General features: G+C 57.8%; 1 long non-coding RNA gene across 3 annotated transcripts; it reads right to left on the reverse strand.

The window, feature by feature from the left end:
• Positions 1 to 465: 465 nt before the first annotated feature.
• On the reverse strand, positions 466 to 4,978 carry LOC129509345 (uncharacterized). Of its 3 annotated transcripts, XR_008664340.1 has the most exons (4): positions 4,741 to 4,978; positions 3,299 to 3,842; positions 2,824 to 3,158; positions 466 to 1,118 (listed from the first exon to the last, which is right to left on the reverse strand). It is a non-coding gene; the product is annotated as an uncharacterized LOC129509345 (long non-coding RNA). The 3 variants fall into 3 exon arrangements; XR_008664341.1 differs by lacking the exon at positions 466 to 1,118 and having other exon boundaries at positions 2,599 to 2,983; XR_008664339.1 differs by lacking the exon at positions 466 to 1,118 and having other exon boundaries at positions 2,599 to 3,158.
• Positions 4,979 to 19,511: the final 14,533 nt, after the last annotated feature.

The raw sequence follows: 19,511 nt of genomic DNA on the forward strand, positions 1-19,511 counted from the left end.
CCGGAGAGTCTGATGGACACGGGGTCCGATGACCCAATGGCCGAAGGAAGGAGGCAGCACCTGTCCCCTCTGCTCCCTCCTCTGGAATTGGGGATCACGACCACTCCCCCCCAAGGCTGCTGGGGAGCCCGTCCAAGCGCTTCCCGCAGACAGCACACCAAGTGCGCTCCATCAACAGGAGCTATTATTTCTGGGAAAGACCTTTACCCTCTCGGAGATCACAAGTTAATCGCCTCTCCCTCGTCAGCCTTCACCCCCCCCCACTCCTGGATGAACCACAGGTCAGCCCACAGCCCCAGAAACTCAATCACTGTCTGATAAAGTCCAGGGCTTTTGTGTAGTTGCATGCCTGCCCCTCCATGCACACACACATGCACACACACACGCACACACATCGGGAGCAGATGTTCTAGAAAATCGAGGTGGCCTGGATTTGAAAGGCTCTGCATGTATTTCTGAGTTTTGTCTCAGAAGATGAAGTGATTGGGCGTGACACAAATCAATATAAATATCAATGTCCGGGGGCCTTGCCAGCCTACGGTGTGAGGGAGGTGACAGTGGTGTCAGCCTCCTGCGTGACTGCAGCCGCTGTCCTTCCCCAGGAAGATCCGGGAAGCCGGCGAAGGGGAGGGGGTCCCCAGCATGCTCATGCCCGGTCCCCTCCTGTGGCCTCGTGAGGAAGGCGCTGGGGTGACCAGTCTGATCCCCTCCCGGGGCCGCCCCGGCTGGTTCTCTGCATCACGGAGACCCTCCGTTCTTTCTGGGCAGAAATGGGCCCAGGGATGCCTCTTGCTCCAGGTCTGGGCCGTACTGGGCCACCTGAAGCATCTCCCCATGGAGCTCCACATCCCCAGAGTCCTTTTCAGGGTGGCCCGCCACCTGCCCTGTGCCAGGCACAGGGGCCCAGCCATGCCCGCAGCCCTGCCCCGAAGGGAGCCTGCCCCACTGGGTCACCGCAGGAACCGGTTCCAGTTGTACCCAGGGCCCCAGTGGAGTCCTGGCACTAGAAGGGCCTCGAATAGGGACCTGGCCTCATCAGGCGGCATGGCATGGCTGAGACAGGTGAGTCCATGTGACGTGGAGGTGGAGGGAGGCAGAGAAACCACCTGGGCAAAGGCCTGGAAGTGGAAGAGAATAAGACAGAATCAAAAAGAAAGAAATGAAAGAAGAAGAAAGAAAAGAAAGAAAGAAAAGAAAGAAAGAAAGAAAGAAAGAAAGAAAGAAAGAAAGAAAGCCAGCCACATGCTGGGGTGCGGAGTCACTGCAGGCCCCATGCTGGGGGCAGGGGCTGAACCTCATCCCAGGTTCCTGGCTCCCCTCACCCCATCTCTGACCACCCACAACCACACGCGGGGTTTCTTTCACACACACGTTCCCCTTGCAGATCAACTCATGCCCATCCAACAGGTGCGGCAGGACCCGGAGTCCCCATTTAGAATGCACCTGGGACCTCCACATAACCCTGTCCTGGTTCCACTCCCTGACAGCCCCCACATACACAGAGCAGCCTCAGTCAGGAGCCAGCACCTATGGCTCCTACCTACCTACCTCAAAGCAACACTGCACAAATACACAGACACTGCTGTCACCAGCAACTTACTGGACTTGGCAGTGGACAAGGACAAGGTTGAGGGCAGTCATCAAGAGCTAAACCTTAGCACCTTGCATTTCACCCCAGAAAAGAGACAAGGCAGGCACTTGAGGCCCGCGGTTTTAGATCCACTCCAGCTCCTTCCGGAAGCCAAGCTCTCTGCAGCCTGTCCTGAGTCTCCATCACCACCTCCGCCAAGTAGGCTGCCCTCCTCTCTCCATGGCCCTGGTTGCCTGTGTCTGCATTTATTTTTTTTTATTTTTTTATTTTTCTTATGTCTGCATTTTTAAGTCTGAACCATGAACTTCATTGATCCTCAAGGGTCTGCAGACCTGGACTGAGACTGCCCCGCCCCACAGTCTGGGGGAGAGTCCCAGTGAACAATTCAAAATGAGCTCAAAGGCCATTACCCTCAATAAGCGGCCTAGCCTCTTGCTTCTCTAATTTGAGAGAGACGTAGAAAGACAAGGGGTGCGGTGGCAGTGAGGACGAAGAGATAGAGAGACGTGGAGCCAGAGGGGGAGATAAATGTGGAATCATGGCTCACCGCTTCTCTGTGTCCCTTACTAGGCATCCCGTCTGTCTTGCCCTGCCTAGCACCCAGAACACAGGGACCCAGAGCAGGGGCCAATGAATATTTTAAATGAAGGAAGGAGAAGGATCATAAAGCAGAGAAAGAAGAATGAGAAGAAAAGGCCAATAGCAGAGTAGCAGGTGGAGAGAATTGCTGGGTCCCTCTCTCCATCCCATCATGTCTGTATATTTTTTGTGACAGGAGAGGCTGACTATGTGGCAGGCCTGACCCTTCTACCCAGGACAGGAGGTGACTGTGGCAAAAGGGAAGCCAGACACTGAGCTCCTTGCTCACCCCTCCCCAGCCTCCCTGGCTAGCCCAGCGCCCACAACCACAGCCGCCCTCCACCAGGCCGGGGAGCCAGGCCAGGGCCCAGTCCTCTGGGCTCTACACCACCCATGTGCCGAGCAAACAAAGCGTCCACATGGGCATGTATGACTTATGGCTTTAATCTCTCTGATAGAAGGCCTTTAAAGATTATTTCAGGGATGAAAAAAAATAATCCTGGGTAATGAATCACGGCCTTAAGAAGCTGATAAGCAGGGAAACTGGCAAGGCCCGAGTTCCTGATTTAATTAAAGTCTCATGGAGACTCCCTGAAACAAAATCCATTGTAGCCATCAAGGTGATAAAAAGACTGCAGGTTACTTTAACTCACTTCCTCGTGAATCCTCTTCCCGGTGGAGGGGACCGATGAGGGGGCCGTGTCTTCGGGACTCAGGGCTGCATCCCTGCGGAGGACCCCGTGTCGGGCTGCAAGGGACCCCTGGGGAATAGGAGGTGGCTCATGGAGCCCAAGAGCTGGAGCAGATCGGAGCCTGGAGGACACAAGGTCGTAAGCTCAGAGAGGAGGACACTGTGTGTCCTTAGGTCCCTCGCTGGCCCTTTCTGGAACTCAGTTTCCAAACTATCACCCAGGGTGCAGGAGATGAGTCCAGCTGGTGTCTGAGAGGCACTTCGAGCTGCCCTGCAGGGTCCTAAGCCCCACATTTCCTGAGGAGGTGAGGAGAAATGGGTGATATCTCCACGGGGGAGGCCTTTTTCTCTGGACCCTGCCCACAGCGCCAGCCTCCCCCAGCCTGGTCCCCCTCCCTCTCCCCGTCCCTCCTGGTCCCACTCCCACACACAATTACCTGGTAAAAGTGTAGTTGCCAACACTCTTGGGGACACACTCTTGGGAACACACTCTTGGGACACACTACTGGTCCAGTGAGGGGGCGAGTGGAGCGTATGGGTCCAGCCCGAATACGCCATGGAGGGCAGGGCCCCCAAAGCAGGCAAGAGCCGTGGAGTCTTCCCAGCTCTGCTTCTAGGCTCTGTGAAGGCTCCAGAGAGAAGCCAAGTGGACTTGGAAGGACAGGATAGAGCCCGTGAGAACGTGACAACAGTGGCCAGTGGTCTGTACACCCTCGGGGTGAAAGACAGCTGCGCGGGTGAGTGCATGGCTGGATGGGTGGATAGACAGGTAGGGGACGGATGAGCCAATGGCTGCATGGACAGATGGACAGCATCCAGGGGAGGTGACTGTGAGCCGAAGCTGGGTCTCATGCCCTGGTGCCAGCTCCTCGTCTGAAGCCCTCAGCCCTGGCAGCCTGGGCCAGTGCCCTGCACTCGGTGCAGACGTGTGAGGGAGTGGCCATGTCACCCATCAGGGCCAATGCCGCAGTGTCAGGGGTGCTGGAGAAATTTGAATTTTAGATTAATTATGAATAATGTTTAGCAAAACTTTGTCCCAAAGACTGTATTTAGTTACTCCATAGCGCAACCCTCCACGGAGTGGTCCCTGGGCCCTGTGCCTGGCAAAGGCCTGCTCCAGAGACAGGCGCCCCCACAGGCTGGGCCCCAAGGCCCCGGGAGCCCCTGACTAGTGAGTGTCTAAGGAGAGAAGATTTCAGAGAGAAACTGCAGGCTGAGATGTGGCGGTGCCAAGGCCGGCACCCCAGAAAGTCCTCGGGGCCCAGGTCGGGGCTGCAGGTGGGGCTGCCGGGGGCTGGCTGCCACCTAGCGGCCAGTGTCAGGACGGCAGGCTGCGGCGCCCCGGAAGATGGGCGGGTAAGTGGCCCCCCAAAACAGCCTCCTTGTGCATGGTTAGGGCCCTCATGCACTTGGCAGGAAAGGAAACTGAAGTGTCAGGTCACCTAAACCCATACCCGGACCCTAGCATGGGCGTAGCCGGGTCTCCACCTCCAGGCACCCCCTGTCCTGTTCACAGCTACTGCGTGGGTCCCCAAGGCCCGCCCCGTCACATGCATCTCCCGCCCATCAGCCTTCATCAGTAGCCCCCTGTTTTCGAGGCCATAAAGCGAGGCCTCTCTGCGCTGATGTTCAGAGCCTCCTCAACCAGCCCGAACTTCATTTCCCTGACTTTTTCTCACCTTCTAAAATCCCGTGTTCCCTCTGGAAACTTCCCAGCCCTCCTCTGGCTCCTTCTCGCCAGGCTCCTCATCTCTGAGGCTGCTGTGCCCCCCTCCTTCGTCTGCCCTGAGGCTGTTTCCGGTCTCCAGGCGCTGGGCCCTGACCTCCCAAAGCCGCAGAGGGGCCCCTCGTGCCCTTAATAAGCTCATCTATCCCATACCTGCGAGTTCCATCCACCAGCAACTCCAACATGCATTCCCGGGGCCCAAGCCTCTCCCCTGAACTCCAGACTCACACTGTGCACTGTCCACCTCCTGGGAGTCCTCCCCCGGGACCCCAACAGGCCGCTCACACTGAAATGATCAGCACTCCAGGCCTCCCTCCGAAACCCGCTCACCCTCAGCCTTTCCTGTCCCAGTGGCACCTCTGCCTCTCTAATTAGGCCAATCTCTTTTGCATACGCCCCACATCCACTCACCCACTCCATGTTGTTGGCGCTGCTTCCAGTATCCAGGGAAGTCTGACCACTTCTCACCAGAGGCAGGGGCTGGATTGAAGGTATTCCCAGGCCCACCCACACAGAGGAGGGATCTGGGGTTGCCACAAGATGCCCAGGGAGTAAGGGAGCACTTTTCAAGGGGCCTGGGGGTTCCCCCAGGGGTCGCAGGCTGACCTACAGGTGCTATGTGGGGTCAGGCAAGACTCCCTGGAGGAGGGGACGGGAGAGGGTAGAGGGAGTGGCAGGAGCAGAGCTGGCAAGTTTCGAGCAGGGCCTGCATCTCCCTGGCGTGCACAGCACCCGCCCTCAGGGTGGGCTCAGGTACTCGGTGTGGAAAGATGGTTGGATTGAGTCGGGTTTGACTCTCAGAGGTGGAGGGAGGTGGGAAGGACAGATGTGGCCAGATGGCTGAAGTGCGTACCTAATTCAGGGTGTGGGTAGCAGTTGGGGATGGGGGCAGTGATGCCCTTGTCACTACCTCTGTCTAGCATGGTGTGGCTGCACCCACGGGGCACACATGAAGAGAAAACTCTCTCCCCAGCAGGCCCAGCAGATCCCAAGAACCCAGGCTCCCAGTCTGGGGCAGAGAGGGTGTTACCAGGGGCCGGGAGCAGTGGGGGAGACAGTAGTTCTTGCCGTGGTGCCTCCCAGGGAGGAACAGATGATGGACCAAGGCAGAGGGTAGGCTCCAGGATGGGGGTTCCAACAGGCGACATGAGGTCTCAGAAGCACTGGCCTCAGAGATAGGGGTGCCTGGGATTCCATCCTGCCTCTGCGCCCCTCAGGGCCTCATGGCCCCACCTGCCAACCGGATAGACAATCCTCTTTCCACCAAAGCCATGGGTGGATGGGGGTGACAGTGGCAGACACAGCCCTGGGCATGAATGCCAGGCCATCTTGAGGGGGCTCTTGATGAGACTAGGGATGAAGCCAAGACTTACTTGAGGTCCCTGCCTTCCTTCTACAGGAAGGATCAAGAAGGACAGGGAGCCCTCCTATTGTCTGGCCTCCTCCCCGGAATCCACAATGACCCCTTTGTCTCTCACCTGCCCAGCCCAGGCCTGCCCGACCCAGGCAAGAGCTGGTTGTGTTTCTCCACCTACACGAACTCAGGAGGAGGCTGGCTCTGGACTCCTGAGGCCTTCCCAGGTGTCCGCTCCTGAAGGAACTCCAAGGAACCCATTGGTGCTGGTTGTGCTCAGCAGAAGGAAGACCGAGGACATCTTTCCCATCATCGAAGATGTAAGAGGGCACTAGGACTGGAGCCTGGTCTGTTCCTGGTCCTTGTCTCTAGGGGAGGAAGTGGGAGCGCCCCCAGGTCTTGCGGATGAGCGTGAAGAGGTGCCTAGGGTAGCCCAGAGCCTACGACTTCCCCCTGGACATGTGGCTTAGCCCAGGCTAGCCCAGAATTAGCGCCCAGGTCAGCCCAGTGCCACACAGGAACCCAGAACTCACACACACAGTAGTTCAGAGACACATGACACCCTAGAACATTTGGGTTAGTTTGGAACACCTGTCAGCCCCAGGCTGGCCCAGGACTCAGAGGTCAGTTCAGAGCACACAAGTGAGGCCAGGTTAGCCTCTGACACATAGGTTTCCTTGGGACATCCAGGATGGATGACAACAAATAAATTGGTCCAGAAGAATAGTTTTTCAGGGGCGCCTGGGTGGCTCAGTCAGCTAAGCGGCTGCCTTCGGTTCAGCTCATGATCCCAGGGTCCTGGGATCCAGCCCCACATCAGGCTCCCCGCTCAGCAGAGAATCTGCTTCACCCTCTGTTCCCCCACCACCCCGCCCCATTCATGCTCTCTCTTTCTCAAATAAATAAATAAATAATTAAATTAAATTCTCTTTTTTAAAAAAGAATTTTTCAAAACTTTTTAAAGCAGTAGAATTCCTCTTCAATAAAATCTCGCCCAGAGCCCAAAGTATAAAACGAACAAAGCAGAGCTGCTGTGGTTGGGGTTGGAGGCGTGGGGGGTGGGGGGCGTGCAGTGGCATGCTGGGAAACGTGCAACCCTCGGAGGCCAGGGAATAGCTCTGCCTTGGAGCATTTGGCGATTTCCATGATGCAAATCCTCCCACCACCACCTCTGCAGGTACCAGCTGCCTGTAATTACCTCCACGAGCCTATGAGCCAGCGCCAGCACCCAGACCTACCTAGGGGACCTCCTGGGCTCTTCTGGGGACACCCCAGGACTCGGAGGATCTCAATGCCGGGGAGCCCGGGTCCAAGACACAGAGGTTGGCCCAAGCCTGGGGTGGACTATGCAATTTCAGGCTTTCGAAGCCTGAGGGGAAGCCAGAAAAATGTTTCCCAATCCCTGGCAAGCATGGGGCAAGTGGGAAGTGAGGTCAGTGGGGGAGACCTGGCCTCAAGAATTGCCCACGTGGAATGTGAACTGGTGCAGCCACTCTGGAAAACTGTGTGGAGGTTCCTCAAAGAGTTAAAAAGAGACCTGCCCTACGACCCAGCAATTGCACTGCTGGAGATTTACCGCAAAGATACAGATGCAGTGAAACGCCGGGACACCTGCACCCCGATGTTTCTAGCAGCCATGTCCACAATAGCCAAACTGTGGAAGGAGCCTCGGTGTCCATCGAAAGATGAATGGAATAGAGAAGATGTGGTCTATGTATACAATGGAATATTCCTCAACCAACAGAAACAACAAATACCCACCATTTGCTTCGATGTGGATGGACCTGGAGGGTATTATGGTGAGTGAAGCAAGTCATTTGGAGAAGGACAAACATTATATGGTCTCATTCATTCGGGGAATATAAAAAATAGTGAAAGGGGGTTTTAGGGGAAAGGAGAGAAAATGAGTGGGAAATACCAGTGAGGGTGACAAAACATGAGAGACTCCTAACTCTGGGAAACGATCAAGGGGTGGTGGAAAGGGAGGTGGGCGGAGGACAGGGTGCCTGGGTGATGGGCACTGAGGGAGGCACTCGACGGGATGAGCACTGGGTGATATGCTATATGTTGGCAAATCGATTCCAATAAAAAAAATATACAAAAAAGAAAAAGAAAGAACTGCCCACGTGACTTTGACCAAGTTCTTTCTGGCTTCTGGGTCTCAGTCTCCCCATCTGTGCAAATGAGAGACATGAGGGCCACGGGGCCCTCCTCTGGTCTCTGGAAATCAGCTGAGCTTGCCTTTGTCACTTGCTGCCTCTGCCTCCTTCCCAGGCCCGGCACCTCATCCCAGCAGTGCCCCGGGCACTGGGTCACTCTCCCTCCACCCCTTGCACACCTGTCCTCAGCCAGCTGGCATCCATGGGAGTGTGTGGAGCTGGACACAGGGCATGCGTCCTCCTTTGTCAGAAGTGAGTCCTACATGTGCCTGCAGCAGCCCCACAAGCCTGGCCTGATCGATCATCTGAAGGAGCGACAGAAGTGTGGCTCCTCACAAGCAGCTCAGAGCACTGAGAGAGCCAATCTAGACTTTTCTTTTTCGATTGAAAATAAGAAAGCACCTGGTTCACAATGGCAGGTCAGCACTAGACCTGGGTCTGTCCCCAAGATGAATGTTCTCTTCCCCATCAGCACCTTGGTGGCCTCACCTGCTCCCCACCCTCAGGGCCTCCAGGAGGGGTTGTTAATAAGGATGCCAGGTCCCTAGGTGTAAGTGGGGACTGTCCCAGGCAAAGGGCCATGCCTCAACACTACCTTGGGAAAGCTCCCGGAAGAGTTGGTTGTGAACCAGCACGGTGTGAGGTGCAAGGGCACCTGTAACAAAGAGAAGACACCATCCTGCCCCAGAGGTGCACACTGGTGCCAAGAGGCCCCCACCCCCTGCACACGTTTCCTGTACCCATCACGCTGTGCTCTCTGTGCGGACCAAATACGGAGATGTCAACCAAGCAGCAGGAAGGCGCTGATTTTCTAGAGGAAGGGGTTTGATTTAGGTATTGGGCAGCATGCCTGCTGAGGTGGAGAGGAGGAGGGAGATCCCAGCCGGCAGAGGGCCCCCCACATACGAACACTCAGTGGTGGGAACCTGCACCCCAGCCGTCAAGGAGGCAAAGCAAGGGGTTTGTGAGAACGGGAAAGTGAATGATGAAGCTAGAGAAGCACATAGCCTATACACATACCCACGGATGAATCAAATCCAGAATATTAAAAAAAAAACAAAACCTCCAAATCAGGGGGGAAAAACCAACAACCAGCCCAATAAAACTTGACGTGAACAGGCGCTGTTCAGTGAACACATGTCCAGCTGTCCAGCGAGCACGTGGGAAGTTCCCAACCCCATCACTCCTTGGGGAAATACAAGTTAAAACCACAATGAGATCCCATTACACTCCCACCACGATGGCTGAAGTTAAAAAGGAATCTGGCTCCCGGAGTCGACGAGAACGTGCAGCTACCAGAACTCTCTCGCACGCCGCCAGCGGGAATGTTAAGAACCACTTGGGAGGGATCCCTGGGTGGCGCAGCGGTTTGGCGCCTGCCTTTGGCCCAGGGCGCGATCCTGGAGACCCGGGATCGAATCCCACGTCGGGCTCCCAGCATGGAGCCTGCTTCTCTCCTTTCTCTGCCTGTGTCTCTGCTCTCTCTCTCTCTCTCTCTCTCTGTGACTATCATAAAAAAAAAAAAAGAACCACTTGGGAAACTGCTTGGCGGGATTGACGGAAACTAAAACACACGCCCGTGTCCTGACCTGGTGGTGCCACTCACAAGCATTCGCCCAAGAGAAATGAAAGTGGGTGACCATCGAAGGTGGTGGTGACACAAGCAGTCATCGCAGCTTCTACCATGAGAGCCCAGAGCTGAGGGCCACTCTAATGCCCATCGGCCATGGGGCAGATGAGTAAGTGGGGGCACCCAACCTTCAACGAAATACTACACAGCGATGAAGAACAACCAGTTGTGATGTACGTAGGTGTGGGGTGGATCTCAGACATAATGTGGAATGGAAGGAGGACAGAGAAACTAATTTGGGGGATAGAGGTCTGAAGAGGGGTCACCTCTGGGAGATTATTGACTGGCAAGGGACCCAGGGGAACCTCCTGGGCTGCTGAAACTCTCTGTACCTTGATCGATGAGCCATTTACCCAGCGTATACGCATGTAGAAGTCCATGGAGCTACACACACTTAAGATTTGAGCACTTTATCCTAAGAAATACCCCCCCAATAAAGTGGATTTTTTTTAAGATTTTATTTATTTATTCATGACAGACACACACACACAGAGAGAGAGAGAGGCAGAGACACAGGCAGAGGGAGAAACAGGCTCCATGCAGGGAGCCCGATGTGGGACTCGATCCCGGGTCTCCAGGATCATACCCCAGGCCAAAGGCGGCACCAAACCGCTGGACCATCCGGACTGCCCTAAAGTGGATTTTTTTAATCCCTCTAGATGAAGTTCAAGAGTGGAATGGAGAGGGCCAGGGAGGGCAGGGCGAGCACTTGGGAGGCTTTTGCAACAGCCCAGGTGCGAGAGAATGAGTAAGCCAGCAGCAAACAGGTGCCAGGCGTAGGCTCAGCCAGTCTCGCTGCAGGAGGCCAGAGGGAGATGTCAGCAGTGTGGGCGGCTGGCAGAGACTTCTGGAAAGAGAAGGAAGGCCTCGACCAGAGGCAGAGGTGAGGACTCCTTGAGGCACTTGAACGTGTCAGCACGCCCAGGTGTCACCTGGAACAGGCTCCGCGCTACCCGCCTCAGAGGGGGTGAGCCCCCAACACCGGCAGGCTCAACAAGAATGGTCAAGCCCATTTGCTGGGCCTTTCTGACGTCTGTAATGCCCTGTGGCGGGAGCTTTACTGGAGCTCTCTCCTCAAGCCCCGGGAAGGAGGCCTTAGTCTTCCTATTTCACGGACGTGCACACTGAGGCTCGGAGGCTGAGCAGTGGCACCAGCATCCCAATCTGTTAGGCCACCTTGCTAACAACCATGACCCACCCAATGCAGATGACCTGCTGGCAGGGACAGCTTGGCATCGGTGGGGGGGCCACCAGGCAGAAGCAAGCCGGGGCAATGGGCCTGGGAATCTGTGGCTCCTCGGACCGCCCAGGGGTCCTGGGCACGTCCAGGTTTGGGAATGGATGGGTCGTGTGACAATGGCAGTAACTCTGAGCAGGGGCGTGGAGCAGAGGGGGCCTGGGAAGGCATCGGGCACAGTCCTGGGCCCCCTCCCCTCACGATGGCCCTCCCGGTGGGTGCTGTCGTCCCCGACTCACAGAGGAGGAGCCGGAAGCCAGGAGCGGGCAGCCAGGGAACCAACCGCAGAGGTCCCCAAGTCCAGCCTGTCACGCTCACCTGTCACATGTCCCCCTGGGTCCCGGGCACCCAGTGGATGGGACAGACGTGGCCACTGCTGAGAGACAGCAGAGAATGAGGCGGGAGCAGGGATGAACAGAGACGCCAAGGAAGTGAGAAATGCCGCAGACGGAGCGGGCGGGCAGGGAAGCAGGTGGCGCCGAGGCGGGAGACGGAGCAGATGTTCCCAGCAGCTGTGAACTGAGACGGACGCTGCCGATTGTCCCCTGCACTCGCGCGGTGGCCACCCTGGTCCACTGGGGGAGGATCAGCAGCAGGCTGGGCCAGACACCCAGAGAGACCCCCACCCAGACCGTGCGCCCCGGGCCTCAGTGTTCTCATCTGGACAATGGACCTCACACACCTGCCAGCACTGTCAGGCTCTGAGCCACCAAGGCATCTCCCCCGCACCCAGCCGCAGCCGCCCACCCGCCTGGCCCCCTCTCCCGGCTCCCCGTGGGAGGTGCAGCCCACTTGCCGCCACCCTCCTGGGACCTCCAGCTTCCTTCCCGGAGGAGGAGATTAGCGTGGCCCCTGCGCGGGGATGAGACGCAAAGTCTTGAAGTAGTCCATAGTTTAAAAGCACAGAAATAAAACCAAAAGGCGAGGCCAGAGATGGCCTGCAGCCTCTCGGTTGTCCCCGGGCAGACCCTCGCTGCTCGTCCTGGAGCACGGTCAGTGCCTCGCGGCGTGACAGTAGGGTGAGGAGGATGCCGGGGGACCCATCAACACATTGTCACCACCACCACCCCAGCCCCAGGACGTCCTGGCCTCCAACCCAGCTTTGCCACTTCACAGCTGTGTGGCCCGAGGCAGGTAACCCAACCCCTCTGAGTTGCTCATCAGTAAGGTGCAGACGAGCTCGCCCACTTTCCAGAGCTGGGGCGAGAACTGGCTGACCCTGCAGCTGTGGGGCCCCCACCCGTGGTCCAAGGTGACCCTGCAGGTGATTCCCCACCTGGAACCCAGAACTCTGTGGTCCAAGGTGACCCTGCAGCTGCAGGGCCCCCAACCCAGAGCCCCGCACTCCGTGGTCCAAGGTGACCCTGCAGCTGCGGGACCCCCACCCGGAGCCCAGCACTCCGTGGTCCAAGGACAACCACGTAGCCGAAGGGACCACAGACAGGGCTGCCCCTGCCCCTCACATCCACCTACAGAGGGCAGCTGGAAAGCAGAACACACAGCCCTGAGGGCTAAGACGGCAGGGTGCCCACGCTTCTAGCTCCCAGGCCAATGCTCCCTGGTCCCCCAAAGTCACTCCTATCTCCCCCGCAGATGCGACAAATGCCTGCTCGAGTGGGCGCGGGAAAGCGTTTCACGGGGCTCTGGAACCGCTGCTGTGTTGTTGAGGGTGAAATATCAGCTCGGCCCGGGCCCCAAGTGGGGCACCTGCCTGAGAAGGTGCGGCCGAGGTGGGACCCAGGCTCCGGGGGCCCCGCTCCCCCTGCCTGCTGACCATCAGGCCCCCAATTCCCTGGCAGAGACTCCAGGCTTGATTAAGCTGTCACGGCCACTTGCAATGTCACTTCAAATAGAGTCCAAAAGGGACAAATGCTACAGGAACCACAGGTCCCTGAAACAGGCTGAACCTGAGGTCAACGGCCTCCTTGGGTCTCTAATGCCAGCCAGCTGCGCTGCGGATGCTCAGCCCGCCCAACCTCATACGGGGGAGGGGACACTTTACAGCCCCTGATGGATTAAATCGATAAACCACCAATGCCAATCTGGCCAAGGGCCAGCTCTTCACAGTGCTCCGTGCTGAGGGGAGGACTGCACAAACCACTGCGGCAGAAGGGAGGAGAGACAGAGGAGGAAAAGAAGGAAGAGAAAGGCCAGCCAGGGAGGGGGCTTGGAAGCAGGCAGCATGTCCTGGCCTCCAGACCTCCTCTCTGGACCACATCATGACCCATATCTGCAACATCCCCTGGGGTCCCATTATCGCCTTCGGCCTCTCTTTCCCACTTCCTGTCAATATGGCTTCAAGCAAAGTCCTCTATCAGTCATTTACACTATAGTAAGAATTTGAAGCTAGACCAGACTGCAGAGAAGCCCTGATCCCATGTCATTTGGGCGAGGTTCAGCAGCTGAGGCTAGGAGAGCTAAATGCCCCTAGGCATCTGTGGCCAAGCTGAAAATTTCTGAACACTGGGCCTATACCATGGTCTTTGTGCTGCACAACCTCCTCATGCCAAGGTCTTGCTTTGGTGGAGAGTCAAAGTGTCTAACTTGGTGGAGAATAAAGGCATATATACTAGTGCTGGCCAAGGCTGGCTACCAGAGCAGGAGTCCTGCAGGGTCCCCTTCTTCAGGGTCCTTGGGTCTGGGCAGTGTGGGGCCCTGGCAAAGCCCCAGGCAAGCAGCCCTGCTCACCTTCTATTCTGGATTCTCAGGGGACCTGGTTGTCAGGAAGCCTGTCTCTTAGGGGAGGCTGTGTGGCCTGGGGCCAGCCTGGTCTCTTCTGGGCCTCATTTTCTCTGTCTGCTCACAGGGGGCTCAGAACTGACAATCTGTAAGTGACTCTCTAGCTCAGACACTCTCTTCATCAGGGTCTGTGAGGGGACAACTGCATCTTTGACAAGCCTGGGGTCTGGCCTGAACAGAGGGCTTATGTTTGGAGCCAGAGCCACTTTAGCCACCACCAAACTGCTGGATGGGCCCTGGGGTTCCACCATGAACCCCGAGCACCCTTCATTTTCCCACCTATAAAACGGAGAAATAGCAGGTGTGGATCTCACATGTGGGAGGCTCTGCGCTAATGAGAGCTTCCAGAGCCTCAGAAGAGGAAAGGGGGAGCCTCTGCGGGGATCAGGGGACATAGGCAACAACCTGGGGGCCCCTGATGCCAGGCTGGATGCTGGGCCCTGCCCCGCTGGTCCAAGAAACACCAGCAACCCAGCAACCTCTGGTCTGCTGGAGAGATTTTCCCAGCATTCACTTCCCCTGGGACCTTGAGGAAGAGCTTCCCCATGGCATGTCCCCGCAGCCCTCCCCTGTAAGTGGCTCTGAAGCCCTATGACCCAACTCTAGGGACCGTGACAGCATTTTCCTCCTGCCCCTCTCTCTCACTGGGGTTTGTTGAGTCTTCACACATGCCTACCGACCACTATGAGGGACACAGGGGATACACGGGGAAGCGCCAGCCGTCAGGAGGCTGCGTCCCCCACTGGGTAGACAGAAGGTAAAGAAATGAGAGAGGTTTAATGTCAACACGCATGAGGATGTTAAAATAAATGGCCCCATGGCCCAGATGCCTCAGCAGGGAAAGCAGACCCAGAGCCCTGCCGTCCTCTAGTTCCTGACCTTGGCAGACAAGTCTCATAGACCCCACAACTCTTTCCAGCTGAGCCTGGAGGCAGCCACCTTGCTCCTTCCTTTCTGCTGCTCCGGGCAGCCCCCAGCCTAATCACTGGAGTCAGCAAGCAAAACGGGGTTCACGTGTCCCCAGAGGCCTGAGGGTTACAGCTGAGCTGGCTACAGGAGGCTTCCTGGAGGGAGACGTCTTCACCTAGGCCTTGGAAGAAGAACCCGGGTAGTTGGAGGAAACAGAGAGGATGTTCCAGGTGGCAGAAGCAGTGTAAGTCGAGATCTGGAGAGAAAAACCTGCACAGGTATTCAAGGACAGTGAGGTCAGGCGCCAGAGCGGAGAGACATCGGGCGGAGGGGCAGGTGGGGCGGGGCGCCCAAAGCCAGGCCGGTGCCTCGCCTCTCCCCATGCTGCCTGGTGGAACCTGGAGCCCCATCGCCTTCTGAACCCACTCCCCAGCCTGGAGTGGCGCTGGGGGAGCCTGGGGTGAGCAAGGGGCACTGGGTGCCAAGGAAATTTGCGACCTCATTAGAATGACATGTCAGTGCCCACCCTGAGTTGCAGGGTAGATGCCTGGGATGCATAAGCCATCTCCTCCAGCCCCGCGGCAAGGGTGATTTACAGCCACATCCAGTCCGGTCCAGCCACTGGTCCAGGGACAGCCACACCACAGGGAGAGGTGCCCTCCATCACTGCCTACTGGAGACCAAGTGCAGGACGGCGGGCTCAGACGCCGGGGCTTCTAGGGTCCTAGGATGCAAGGGGTACACCGGCCAAGGACAGGTGCACGATGCCACTCCTTTCCTTACCCCTGGGGCCCGTCCCCAGGAGACAATTCTCCACCCACGCTTTCCTTCAGAATCTATCTTGGTTTCCACCTCTAACAGGGAGTCACCAGGATTTATCCGTAAGACCTAACCAACTGCGTCAAACGGCAGGAAACCTGTTTAGAGGTCCCACCCAATGCTCATACACTAAGGGACTTGGGCAAGCCATCCCTCTACTCAGGACTCAGTTTCTCCATCTGTCACCAAAGGAGTCAGACAAGAGAGCCTCTGGGCCTCCAGCAATAACTCTCCCATCACTTCTGTCTGGAGGAGGCCAGCTGCCTGGCTGGCACAGGGCTATGGAATCATCTGGAGTCCGTACCCTGTCCTGGTGCACTCAGAGCCTAGCCCAGGGGTTGATCGCAACCTGAGAAGGGTCAAAGGCCCAGAACCTTGGGCTTCCACAGCTGGAGGGGCCTTCAAAGACCCTACGGTCCAAACTCTGCCTTTCCCAGATGGATAACGGAGGCCCAGAGAAGGCATTGACTTGCCCAAGGCGGCACAGCAAACCCCCCACTGCCAGGACTTGAACCTCAGTTGAGATCTTGGAGATGTGGCTCATGGGTACAAAGGCTGTTCATACTGTCCCATCTGTGCCACTCACAGGGAGTCCCTGGGGTGAAGGGAGGGTCACTGGGCTCTGGTGGGTGGGGCCCACAAGAGAAACAGAAGAAATAGCCCCCGCCTGCCAAGCACCTGCAGTCAAGACAAGAGGAGGAGATTCTAGTGGGAAACAGGAGCCAGGGAGTGTACTCGCCCACCTAAGGTGCTCCCGTCAGCTCCCCACTGCTGTCAATTCCACCGTAAATGAAGTGTCCCTTTGGGTTAAAAACTGCCCTCTTTATAGAGGAAGTTACAAAATAATTTCCTAGCATCTCAGTATAAATGAATTTGTCAGAAGTTCTTCTGACAAATTCTTGGGGCAACAGGGGCCCAAGATCAAAGAAAGGATCCAAGGAGAAAGACCCCTACTTCCTCTTGGGATGCAGACAAAAGCTTCTAGAATTCTCTCCCCATGGGCAGCCCTGTGGCCTCATATGCTGGTTGACAGCTTGCCCCAGCACAGACAGACAGACACACACACACACACACACACACACACACACACACATACACATACACACACGTCTCATGGCCAAGGCCAGAGTGAAAGCACCAGCCTAGCAGAGACCTTCTCAGGACCAGAGCAGGCTTTCTCAGGGGTGGGGAGCTGCATGACCCTGGGGGCGCCCAAGCTGAAGCGGTGGAGTGAGGAGGGGACTTGTCCATCCCCGAGAGACCGGGACACTAGGCCACTCCCCGTCCTTCCCCTCCTCCCCCACGAGCTGGCCTGAGTGCAAGTCCATTGTGTCCTCCCTACTGCTCCTCTGGCCTGCTACCGGGGCCCCAGCCTTCGAGGGTGCTGTCTGAGTGGCCGGGACAGGGGTGGCCCCTTGCAGGGGCTGATAGCCCCCTTCCTCAGAGCTCCAGGGCCCCTGAGCCCCCGCCGATCAGGCCTCGGCCCACTCCTGGTGGCGGGACCCCTCGTCAGCACTCACGGGGGCACAAGGAGCCGTGGGCTGTGATCTGGAAAAGGACAGCCAGGTCCTCCCTCCCCGGGCAGCCCCCCACGTGCCTGGCCTCTGCTCCCACGTGTCCACTTGGCTCCCCACCTTCATGCCTCTGCTTCATGCCCTGTGTCCCACCTACTCTCCTTCTGCCCCTCACTCCCTTCACCTGCCCCCTCCCGTCCCCCTGTGCCAGCCCCAGCCCTGCAGGAGCTTCCAGAACTGCTGGATGGTATGATGAGGGTAACTCTCAGTGCTCCCGAGTGGAGCCCACCGGGCCTCCTCCCCTCCATCCCCTCCTCTCACCTCATCTGTCTCTGGGTGCCCAGCCCTGCAGGCCCGAAGGCAGGCAAGAGAGGGGAGAGGAAGCCACACTCCAGGCCCAGGCACTTCCCTCAAACATCCAAGGTGGGTTTTACTTTCCCCGTTTTACCTAAAAGGAAGCAGAGGCCCAGAGACATGAAGAGACCACCCGGCCCAGCTGCGGCCTAAACCCAGGTCTGCCCGCCTCCAAAGCCCAGGGCCTCTCTTATCTCCACTTCAGCGAGCCAGACAGCTGGGCTGACGGCCAGCCAGGGCTTGAACCTGCAGCCCTTGGGGGTCTGAGCCAGGAGGTGCTCACGAAGGCGTAAGGCACCCGCTGGGGTCGCCCAGTGCCAGGCCCCAAACAGAAAGTCAAGGCTGAGGTTCCCTGGGCTGCAGGAGGGGGAGGGAGCCCCGCAGGAGGAGGGCAGCCAGTAGAGGCTGGAGATGAGCCTGGGGGAGCCAGGCAGCACCTGCTGGGGCTGGGCTGGGGAATCCCCAACAGTGTCAGACAGGGGAGCCTGGGGCTGTGGGCTGGGGTGCTGGTCACACCGCCTTCCCCGGCTGTTACCCCCAGTGCTCAGCCAGTGGCCAGGGGCAGCCTGGCAGGGGAAAGGGCTATAAGTCCTAAGGGGCAGCGGCTGGGCGAGGACAGCCAACCATCTCTTGGGGCAGCTTCTCTTGAAGAGAGGCAGGAAGGGCACCCCTCCAAAGCTGCCACACTGACTTCCTGGGGCAGAGTCCTTGCAGGCGTTGGTAGCTCGACCTCACACAGACGAAGGGGTCCCTCTCCCTCACCTCAGGGGTCCCTCCTGGGGCAGCGCCAGCAGTGCTCAGCACCTCATCTCCCCCATTCCCCACCTGGGGGGACAGGACAGTAGAATTGGCCCCAAAGCAGTGTTCCTGGCTGGGGTGGGGATAGCGGGGCCTCAGAGCAGGGCCCCACCTTCTGAGGCCGGCCCATGCCTCTGGCTCTGTTCACACAGGTCCTGGCAGGAGTCCCTGACCTACCAGAGGCCCAGAGACTCATCACTGTCACCACTAGGTGAGTCCTGGTCCCTGGCCACCCCAGGTGGGGCTTCCCGTGGCGCACCTGCAGACAGCCTCCTACCTGGGGGACAGCCACCTGGGGCGGGCCAGGCACAGAGGGGGGGGCCAGGCACAGAGGCACCCCCAGCTGGATGCAGGTGCTGAGGGCTTGGAAATTCTCTTCTCCTCCTATTGTAGGTTCTGTTTTCTTCCCTGCTGACCCCTTCCTCGGGCAGGCTTTCCCTGAGGTGGGCAACAGGCCCCGGCAGCTCCAGGCTGCATCCCAGCAGCATCCAACCAAGAGGAAACACCCTCTTTCCTAATCCAGTGAAAACCCAGGCTGGGCTTCCACTGGCCGGGCCTGAGGCCTGGAGGTGGAAGGGGCCCACAAGAACAACAGGGCCTGGGGATCTCTGGGTGGCTCAGTGGCTTGGCGCCTGCCTTTGGCCCAGGACCTGATCCTGGAGTCCCGGGATCGAGTCCTGCATCGGGCTCCCTGCATGGGACCTGCTTCTCCCTCTGCCTGTGTCTCTGCCTCTCTCTCTCTCTCTGTCTCTCATGAATAAGTGGATAAAATCTTTAAAAAAAAAAAAAAAAAAAACAGGGACTGAGATGAGGTGGGTGAGGAGGGGGACCAAGGAAAATCCATATGTTGGAAGCCAAAGAAGGTGGAGGGGCCGTGGGAAGTCATCCTGGCAGCAGCCCGATTCCCTGGCCAACACCCACAGTCACAGGCTGGGACAGTGGCACCCACAGGCTTGTCCGGCAAAGTGGGAGGAGACCAGAAAAGGTCAACCTCTCAGAGGCCAAGGAAAGATCAGGTTTCCAGAAAGAAGGCATGGTCATGTCAGCTGCGGCCACAAAGCGTCCACTAGATTGGGCACCAATGGTCGCAAGCGACTGTAGCAAGAATGGACACTACAGGGCAGCCCGGGGGGCTCAGAGGTTTAGTGCCGCCTTCAGCCCAGGGTGTGATCCTGGAGTCCCGGGATCGAGTCCCACGTCGGGCTCCTGCATGGACCCTGCTTCTCCCTCTGCCTGTGTCTCTGCCTCTCTGTGTCTCTCATGAATAAATAAATAAAATCTTTAAAAAAAAATAAAACCATTGGACACTACATGATCTGCTGCCACCAAGGGGACACCATCCAGGGGTGGGGCTGGGGGGGATCCTGGGAGGAGAGAGTGTTGGGGGGGAGTGGGGACCCTGATGGAAGGG

Source organism: Nyctereutes procyonoides, unplaced genomic scaffold (assembly GCF_905146905.1).
Source record: "Nyctereutes procyonoides isolate TBG_1078 unplaced genomic scaffold, NYPRO_anot_genome, whole genome shotgun sequence".
Classification (NCBI taxonomy): domain Eukaryota; kingdom Metazoa; phylum Chordata; class Mammalia; order Carnivora; family Canidae; genus Nyctereutes; species Nyctereutes procyonoides.